This window comes from Esox lucius, chromosome 10 (genome assembly GCF_011004845.1).
Source record: "Esox lucius isolate fEsoLuc1 chromosome 10, fEsoLuc1.pri, whole genome shotgun sequence".
In the NCBI taxonomy this organism is placed as follows: domain Eukaryota; kingdom Metazoa; phylum Chordata; class Actinopteri; order Esociformes; family Esocidae; genus Esox; species Esox lucius.
In genome coordinates this window covers 5,967,213-5,977,811 of record NC_047578.1, presented here as the reverse complement: position 1 = coordinate 5,977,811, position 10,599 = coordinate 5,967,213, and positions in this window count along the sequence as shown.

Below are 10,599 nucleotides of genomic sequence, written 5' to 3'. Positions count from 1 at the left end.
GGAATAATTTATAAATGCATGTGGGCTAAATCCAGAGTCAATTTAAATTTAGACTAGGTATGACCAGATTGACAAGGACAGGGACAGCAACGGGCCCCCCAAACCAGGTACTCCGCAGGTGTGGACCAGGACCTCATGTCCTCCTAAAGTATAAAACGGGAGGAGACTAGGAAAATTCAGAAAATGCATTCCTCATATCAACAACGATTTATAGTGTAGGAGAACTTAGTGGGGAAGGAAATCAATCCACCCACATTGCCAGGCATCAACCAAAGGGACACCCACCAACCGCAACCACCCTGAATGAGGGCCGAGTATTGCCAGCAGAGTACAGCCCAATTGCACAAGTACGCAATAGAGAGACAAAAACAAGCCAGTGACTCTTCCCCCAAAAGGCATTGGAGGGAGGGCATCCCAGTGGCGACAAGAGCCCACCTGGCAAGACAGGAAGGGTGGACAGTATCAAGCCTTCTGGTCACCTTCATGCCCCCGGGCCAGGCTACACCTAATCATAAACCGTGCTGTAGAGATGAGTCTTTAGTAGACACTTGAATGTTTGCACTGAGTTTGCTTAATTAGCAGATCATTCAACAGTAGTGGAGCTCTATGAGAAAAGGCCCTGCCTCCGGCTGTTTGTTTAGAAATTCTAGGTACAATTAAAAGGCCTGCATCTTGCGATCTAAGGTTACGTGTAGGTATGTATGGCTGGATCATTTCAGCAAGGTAAGTAGGAGCAAGTCAATGTATTGATTTATAGGTTAAGAGTAAAACCTTAAAATCAGCCCTAACCCTAACAGGCAGCCAGTTTAAGGACGCTAGTACAGGAGTAATGTGTTCAAAAAAAAAGATTCTAGTTAGGATTCTACCAGCCGTGTGCAGTACTAATTGAAGTTTATTTATTGATTTGTCAGGGTAACCGGAAAGAAAAGCATTGCAGTTATCTAGCTTAGAAGTAACGAAAGCATGGATTCGTTTTTCTGCATCAGTTTTTGATAGAACATTTCAGATTTATGCAATATTTCGAAGATGAAAATAAGCAACTCTTGAGACATATTTTATATGTTCATCAAAGGAAACGTCAGGGTCAAGGGTTACGCCAAGGTTTCTTACAGTTTTTTGGCATATGACAATGCAGCCGTCGAGGTTCACAGTGAGATCTGCTAACAACACTCTTTGTTTCTTGGGTCCTAAAACGAGCATTTCTGTTTTTCTTGTGTTTAAGAACAAGAACTTCTCTGTCATCCACTTCCTAATATCTGAAACGCATGCTTCCAAGTAGCTAATTTTGGGGCTTCTCCATGCTTCATTGAAATATATAACTGTGTGTCATTCAGCATAACAGTGAACATTTACATTGTGATTTTGGATTACATTGCCCACAGGCAGCATATATAGTGAGAACCTTGAGGAACACCAAAGCATACCTTTGACTTGTCAGAGGATATGCCATCCACACTAACAAACTGATATCTTTCAGATAAATAAGATTTAAACCAGACTAGAACATGTCCACGTAGCCCAATATGGGTTTCCAGTCTCTCTAAGAGAAGGGAGTGATCTATAGTGTCAAAAGCAGCACTAAGATCAAGAAGCAACAGGACAGATGCGGAACCTTTGTCTGACGCCATTAGAAGGTCATTTGTTACTTTCAGGAGTGCAGTCTCAATACTATGATGGGATCTGAAACCGGAATGGAGCATTTCATAAATGTTATTTGTCTTCAGAAAGGCATTCAGTTGTTGGGAAACAAACTTTTCTAAGATTTTTGAGAGGAACGGGAGGTTCGATATTTGCCTATAATTGTTTAATATTTCAGGATCCAGATTAGATTTTTAAGAGGCTTAATTTCCGCAATTTTTTGTGAGTTTGGTACACATCCGGAAGAAAAGGGAGCAATTTATTATGCTCAACATTGGCTGACCTAGGACAGGAAATAGCTCCTTAAGTAATTTTGTTGGAATCGGGTCTAGCTGACAGTTTTTGGGTTTAGAACTCATTACAAATTTCGTGAATGTGTCGAGTGATACGATGTAAAAAAATTCAAGTGTCCCCATTGAGACCTGGTCAGGGAGGTTCAGGACATTCTCAGGACAACTGAGATTTTGTAGGCCATAACTCTTTAAGGAGGAGTCAGTTATTTGTTTTCTAATGGTGTTGGTCTTTTCATCAAAGTAGTTCAAGTATTCATTACAACTAAAGTGAAGACCCACTTCAATTGTTGAGCTTTGCTTTTTTGTTAACTGCAACTGTATCAAAGATACATTTTGTATTGTTTTTGTTCACCTCAATCAGTTTGGAGAATTAAGCTGATCGAGCAGAAGTGAGTGATTTTCGGTATTGTAGTGTACTGTTTATCCAGGCTAGTCTGAATACTTCCAACTTGGTGGAGCGCCACTTTCGCTCCATTTTTCTGGAGGCTTGCTTAAGTGCTCTAGTATTGTCTGTGTACCAGGGAGCAAGTTTCTTGTTGCGTATTTCTTTTGTTTTTATTGGTGCAACCGTATCTAAGGTATTTCGCAGTGTTGAGTTTAGATCCTCGATTTGATCGTTTACAGATTTATTTACTCTGTCGTTAATGAGCGAACTTGTAAGAATATCAAGGAATTTATTTGTAGTCCGAGAATTTATAGTACGGCTTTTGAAACTCATTGTTTGCGGAGCAAGTGGATTTCTTGTTTTAATGGTAAATGTAATAAGACAGTGATCCGATAATCCAGGATTTTGGGGGGAAATTATTAGATCTACAATATCTAGTTCTCGTGACAGGACTACATCTAAAGGTGTGATTGTGGCAATGTGTTGGACCTGAGACATGTTGGATAAAACCCATTGAGTCAATTATGGCTTCAAAGGCTTTTTGAAGAGGATCATTGGACTTTTCCATATGAATATTCAAATCGCCAAAAATTAGAATACTATCTACCATGACTACAAGGTTCGACAATACTTCTGGAAACTCATTGAGGAATTGTGTATGGCCCGGGGGGCCTATAAATAGTAGCTATGTAAAACGATTTATCGGCCTGGTAAAACATCAAAAGAATGAAACTCAGTGATATGTTTGAGAGTAAATGTATATTTACTGTCATAAATATTAGCAACACCCCCTCCTTTTCAGGATAGGATGTGATCACTAGTATAACCAGGAGGAGAGGCCTCATTTAAGGCAATTAATTCATTAGGCTTTAGCCACGTTTCACATAAAACAATAACATCTAATTTATGAACAGAGATTAATTAATTTAATGCAACTGCCTTTGGTGCAAGGGATCTAACATTTAGGAGTCCCATTTTGAGATGCGAGGTGATACAGTCATTTTTATTTGTGACCGAGGTGGAGGAAGGCTTTATCTTAATAATGTTGTTTTTGTTAGCACTACCTTGTTTAACTTTTCTCAGCCTGGAACGAGTCACAGTGGCAATAGGTAAAGCTGTACTAACTACTCTGGCTATGCTATCGACAGTCTCCACTCTGGCTAACAGCCTGCAGCCTGACCTGCACCCTATCTCATGTTAAGGCTATAGGAGTGAGACTCCTGTCAATGTTCCTAGATAAAAGAAGGGCACCACTCCAGCTAGGATGGAGTGCGTCGCTCCTCAGCAGATCAGGCCTGGCCCTATTTCTGGGAGAGTCCCAAAAAGAAAGCCAGTTATCTACAAACTCTACCTCCTGCGACGGGCAGAACTCCGTTTTCAGCCAGCGATTGAGTTGCGCAAGTCTGCTGTAGAGCTCGTCACCACCCCTAGCTGGGAGGGGGCCAGAGACAATTACTCGATGCCGACACATCTTTCTAGCTAGTTTACACGCTGATGCTATGTTCTGCTTCGTAACCTCTGACTGTTTCATCCTAACGTCGTTGGTGCCAACGTGAATAACAATATCTCTGTACTCTCTAAACTTGCCAGTTTTAGACTTTGCTTGCACCAACCCCAGATTTGCGGCTACGTTGGTGGCTCTGCCCCCCAGTAAACAGTGTACGATCGCCGGCTGATTCTTTAGTCTAATACTGCGTGTAATGGAATCGCCGATGACTAAAGTTTTTAGTTTTTCAAGGCCACCGGTAGAACATGCTTGCCGATCATTCCCCTCCGAAGACGGCTCGGGCCTCTGACTCCAGTGGGGAAAACCTGTTGAAAGTCTCAGTTGGATTTAGCAACGATTCAGGTTTAACTGGTCGGCGGCATTTCTTCCCAGTGACCAAGAGAAAGTTATTGCCCGGCTGCAGGAGCTGTGCCGGGGGGCTAAAAAGACTATAGTTTTTTCCTGGTGGCACTGACGCAGTTTTTTCTATTTCTACACTAGCATAATCCTTGCCTGACATTTGCGTCAGAAGCCGAGCCTCTAACTCTGCTATCTTTAACTGAAGACGATAGTTCTCCTCCGTGTTGTTGCTACAACAATTACAGTGATAAGGCATTTTAATGCTACTTAGCCTCGGGTGTTCAGGGGTGAGTAGTTCAGTTAATTATGTCCAAAAAGAGTCCCGGTGTGGTAAAGTTGGGTAAGAGGTCAACAGATAAATAAATAAATATTGCGTTGGTAAAACCCTTAAAATAGAATTTTGACCAATTAGTTTATATAGAGTAAATTCAAAAAAGTTTGGCATGTAGCCAGGTAGGTAACAGCAGGCAACGTATAGCACGTCAACAATCCCATAATGCAGTTCGTCTCTCAAGATCAGGGTCTCTCTATTAGAGAGGTGGACCAGTGAAAACATTCTAATCCATGGCTTTTGCTCTGAGATGCAACTAAGAAAATGTCTGGAAAATCCTATTAGAACAGCTGAACTTTATTTGTGATTAATCAGAGTCACTTTAAATGATGGTAGGTGTGTAATGACTTCTATTTAACATGAGTTTGAATGTGATTGGTTCATTCTGAACACAGCCACATTCCCAGTTATTAGAGGGTGTGCACACTTATGCAACCAGGTTGTTGTAAGGTTGTTATTTTTCCTTTTTCCCCCTCGAAGATTTCAGTTTGTTTTTCAATTAAATTGTTCATATCATAGGCCACATTAAAAGTGGAAAAAGTTCTGATATGATTTATCTTTGTCTCATCGCGTGCGTGTGTGTGTGTGTGCGCACGCATGTCTATATGTACATGTGCAAATAAGTTGCACAGGAGCAGGACTGCAGAGCTGCCCGAAGCCACATAATTGAAAGATTTTTATACTGTCAGGGAAACCAATTAAGTGGGGATTAGCCTAGCTGCCTCCATTTAGCACAGCAGACTGTTGCTGATGCTGTGGACACAACAACAGCGTTTGCTAGGCCCGGTTTCCATTCTGCTTTTAGAATTAGCTAGCGTCATTGCTTAAACATTGCCTGTCTTTGGATGTAGACTTCAGCTCACTTCTGAACCTTGACATACTGTAAATGTGTGTATTGTGAATGTACTGCAAAAACAACAGCTATAGTTACCTTTAATGTGCAAATAGGCAAGGCCATTTCTTTTTTCCCATGGATTTTAAATTTTCACAAGCAAACATCCAACAAGAAATTACAGCATTTCCCAGAACTCATGGAAGTGTTTGTGTTTTAAAAATGCAGATTTGAAATGGAACACCTCACCAGTCTGCCAACGATCACAGAGCCGTGAGGATGTGTCAACCGTAATACAAGAACAAAATGGCTAAGAGAGCAGCAGCTATGGAAAGAGAGAAGCAGCTCAATATTAAACTGAAGAACTGGACAACCTCGCATGCTAGCGTGTGTTGCCCTTTTATCTTAGCAAAAAACATGCTGACCCCGTTTGAGAGGGGACTAGGGAGACTGAGAGAGAGTATGTTTACACACATTGTTTTATGGTTCTGATTCAACAGTTTCTTTCCTAAGGTCCATTTGATGTCACACCGCATCTGAAGCACCAAAGAAAACATTGTGTAACAATATGCAAAAGATTTTCCCTCGATGCGAACAAAAAACAAAACAACACACAAGAAGTCCCTCCCCCTTGAGTTTTAACCAGCTCGGTCGATGAGGCAATGAGCTGTGTTAAACTATCAGTGGTTAGCTTTACGTAACCAGACTTCCTTAATCCAGCTCCGCAGCTTAGAATCCCTAAACCCAGAAAAAGACCCAGCTGTCCAAACGTCTGATGGCGTATCAGGCTCTCTGGAGGCTCAGCGCTGCTGTGCCTCTGCAAAATCCAGATAAATGTTTGCTTTTCTTAAATGAAGCAGAGGGCTGCTTAGCTATTCCCGTCATTTTAATTACATCAGGACATAGGCTCTTACCCGAATGGCTCTCTGCTCCCTGCCAAGCGCACTCCTTTTGACCAGAGCCGTAGATGTGGTGGACTAGATACCAAATAGGGTACCATTTGGAAACAGACCAAGTGCTTCATGCTAAGCATCAATTACACAAACATTTTTGTTTGTGATAGCTTAAGTGAACAAGGAGAAAACCCCTTTCTAACAATGCAGATTCAACTAGCGATGTGGGAGCAGAGGGAACAGTCCATGGCCGGCTTCTTTGACATTCTTCCAGACTTTCTCCCGACACCACCTGAGAGTGGTGGTCTTGGGTGTCGGGGTGCTCGGCGGACTGTACGCACATCCCTTCACAGACCGTTGCGTTCCTGGGCAGTGCTGCTGCCATGACATGCGTCTAACAGTTGGAAGCAAAGGGCCCGTTCCAAATCTTTTCAGCTTCCTGAGGGTGGAGGACACTGTTGCACTTTTCTGTCTGTCAGGACCAAAACCTCCCAGCACAAGAACAGTTTCTTTCCAACGGCAGTAGGCCTCATGAACATGCCTCTGGAACCAAACTGACTGTAGCCCGTTCCCCACATACACACACAACCCTCAACTTGACAAAATCTATTACCCCTCCGCACATACATTAACATCCCTCAACTGGACCAAATCTTGCACCTTACATACTTTTTGGTTATTTTTACTAGGTTATGGCCTCGGAAGGGGACCGTGCTGTTGCCTTCAGAGTGTCTGTGTTGGAGTTGAAGTTACAGTGGATATAAAATGTCTACACACCCCTGTTAAAATGCCAGGTTTTTGCGATGTTAAAGAATGAGACAAAGATAAATCCTATCAGAACTTTTTCCACTTTTAATGTGACCTATAATGTGAACAATTCAATAGAAAAACAAACTGAAATCATTGATGGGAAAAATGAAAAATAAAAACCTTACAATAACCTGGTTGCGTAAGTGTGCACACCCTCTTATAACTGGGGATGTGGCTGTGTTCAGATTTAACCAATCACATTCAAACTCATGTTAAATAGAACTCATTACATACCTGCCATCATTTAAAGTGACTCTGATTTAACACAAATAAAGTTGAGCTGTTCTAGAAGGATGTTTCTGACATTTTCTTAGTTGCATCTCAGAGCAAAAGCCATGGTCCGCAGAGAGCTTCCAAAGCATCAGAGGGATCTCATTGTTGAAAGAAATCAGTCAAGAGAAGGGTACAAAAGAATTTCCAAAGCATTAGATATACCATGGAACACAGTGAAGACAGTCATCATCAAGTGGAGAAAATATGGCACAACAAAGACATTACCAAGAACTGGACGTCCCTCCAAAATTGATGAAAAGACAAGAAGAAAACTGGTCAGGGAGGCTTCCAAGAGGTCTACAGCAACATTAAAGGAACTCCCAGAATTTCTGGCAAATATTGGCTGTGTGCTACATGAGACAACAATCACCCGTATTCTTCATATGAATGGGCTATGGGGTAGGGTGGCAAGAGGGAAGCCTTTTCTCTCAAAGAAAAACATCCGAGCCCGGCTGAAGTATGCAAAAAAAAAACATCAAGTCCCCCAAAAGCATGTGGGAAAATGTGTTATGATCTGATGAAACCAAGGTTTAACTTTTTGCCCATAATTACAAAAGGTATGATTGGCGCAAAATCAACACTGCACATCACCCAAAGAACACCATACCCACAGTGAAGCATGGTGGTGGCAGCATCATGCTTTGGAGCTGTTTTTCTTCAGCTGGAACCGGGGCCTTAGTCAGGGTGGAGGGAATTATGAACAGTTCCAAATACCAGGTAATTTTGGCACAAAACCTTCAGGCGTCCTTTAGAAAGCTGAATATGAAGAGGAAGTTCATCTTTCAGCACGACAACGACCCAAAGCACACATCCAAATCCACAAAAGCATGGCTTCACCAGAAGAAGATTAACGTTTTGTAATGGCCCAGCCAGAGCCCAGAACTGAATCCAATTGAACATCTGTGGGGTGATCTGAAGAGGGCTGTGCACAGATGTCCTCACAATCTGACAGATTTGGAGTGCTTTTTCAAAGAAGTATACGTCAAGTTGTGTCATGCTAATAGACTCCTACCCAAAAAGACTGAGTGCTGTAATAAAATCAAAAGGTGCTTCAACAAAGTATTAGTTTAAGGGTGTGCACACTTATTTTTTATTTTTCCCCCTCAAAGATTTCAGTTTGTTTTTCAATTGAATTGTTCACATTATAGGTCACATTAAAGGTGGAAAAGGTTCTGACATGATTTATCTTTGTCTCATTCTTCTACATCACAAGAACCTGGCATTTTAACAGGGGTGTGTAGACTTTTCATATCCACTGTACACTGCCGTGGTGGCAAAGAAGTTGTAATTCAGGTGCACTTAAAATTTCTATTAGGAAAGCACTTTCTGCTCATCTTCATGCTAAACCAAATTAGAATACAGTATAAGTTCACCAATACAACCAGGGGAAATGGTAGTGTATTCGCTTGCTGACATAGCATCACCGGGACGATGGCTCGTCTGCCTGTCTTCTGAGTCACAGGGATCATGGCCTGGTCAAGAATAAGCAGAACCTATTAAGACACTATTTACAATTTATTTCAAAATAGACAACAGGTGTCTGTGGTCAAGATGATTGTGTCACATCCATCATGTGAAAGCTTCTCACAGAGCTACCCTCTCTAGCAAATGTAACGTGCTTTGTTAGAATTTAAATCCCACAATTCTTATTTAATTTTTTACTGTTTTTTAACCAGTCAAGTTCATTAAGGACCAAATACTAATCAGATGCCCTAATCACTAAGCCATCTTGCCATCCAACCTCCCCTTTTGCTGAAGTGCCCAGGTCTAACAGGAAGGCAACACACATTCCTCTTTACCCCACTTTTGACAGGAATATGAAAAATGCTAACAAACACTTTTGTACAAAATAAACTCTCTGCATGGGAGAACATTACAGTTGGCTGAGCAAAGATACTTGTATCTGTACATAGCAACCGTAAAACAAACAACATCCATCAAAAGTATGTATTTGGAACTTGCAGCTGCTAGTAAGTTTAAATGGACAAATATTATAGATTCTGAACATTCTACTGGAAGCATGTCACTGTGCTGATTTCTATGTCTGAGAGGATGGTAGTCAGAAGACAACAGCCTATAGCTGCATTCTTACATTCCTAAAACCAAAACCAAAACAAACAATAAAACCATCTGGGACCCCAGAACAGTGGTTCCAATTCCAGATTTTCAACAGATTCTAGAGGGAGTTCTAAACAAAACCCCTGGGTTTTTTTCTCACACCACAACAATTGTATGAAGGAAGTGACACCTCAAATTGACATTTGTTTAATTAAAAAATCTCCCTCTCAATGGCCACGAAACATGCTATGCTCTGTTCTCTCTGACAAGCCACCTCACCATTGCACAAATAATGTGTGGGCTACCATATATATGAAAGGTCAGTTTCTAGTCTTGTGGACTGTTTCTTCTGCACAATGACAGGAGTTCTACAAAAGAGAACTAGCAGCCCGCAGTTCTGTGTGGTTAGTTAGGGTCAAACTCTTGAATGTCATTTTGCAAGGGCCAAGGGAATACTAAATCTAAATACAGTATTTACAATAGTAAACATTTCTTCCAAATACTGTACACTGAAAATGTAAATACACATGTCACATATTAAAATATAACATATTCATTAACATGTGAATATGCGTAAAAAATATTATCCAGCACAAATCGTATTTTTGTGACCTAAAAGGGCATCTAAAATTCATCATTTTAAATGTCTACCTTCCTTTCAAAGATAGGATTACAACTGCATATAGTTTTCCAGTGCAGAGCACACCAGCCATCGCAAAATAACAAGATTGTGAAAAACAATTCTACCTGGAGGAGTCATCTGACACATTCTGTTTCCTGTGAACAGCACACACTTCACCAGGCTGTGTGAGAGGATAATTATATACATATATCTGTGTCACTACCAAGCCTGTCTGCTGATATTATACGAAGATTGAGTCACACTCTCTGCACTAAAACTTCTTGCAGTTTCCGCTACATGGTTCCCATTTATGTGAGACACTGACCCAAGAAAACAACCAAAACCTACAAAAGACCACATAAAAATAATATGAGACAATTAGTCATTGTTCTGATACTTTCCTAGATAAACACATTTAATGTATTATATACATATATTATATACACTCACCTAAAGGATTATTAGGAACACCTGTTCAATTTCTCATTAATGCAATTATCTAATCAACCAATCACATGGCAGTTGCTTCAATGCATTTAGGGGTGTGGTCCTGGTCAAGACAATCTCCTGAACTCCAAACTGAATGTCAGAATGGGAAAGAAGGTGATTTAAGCAATT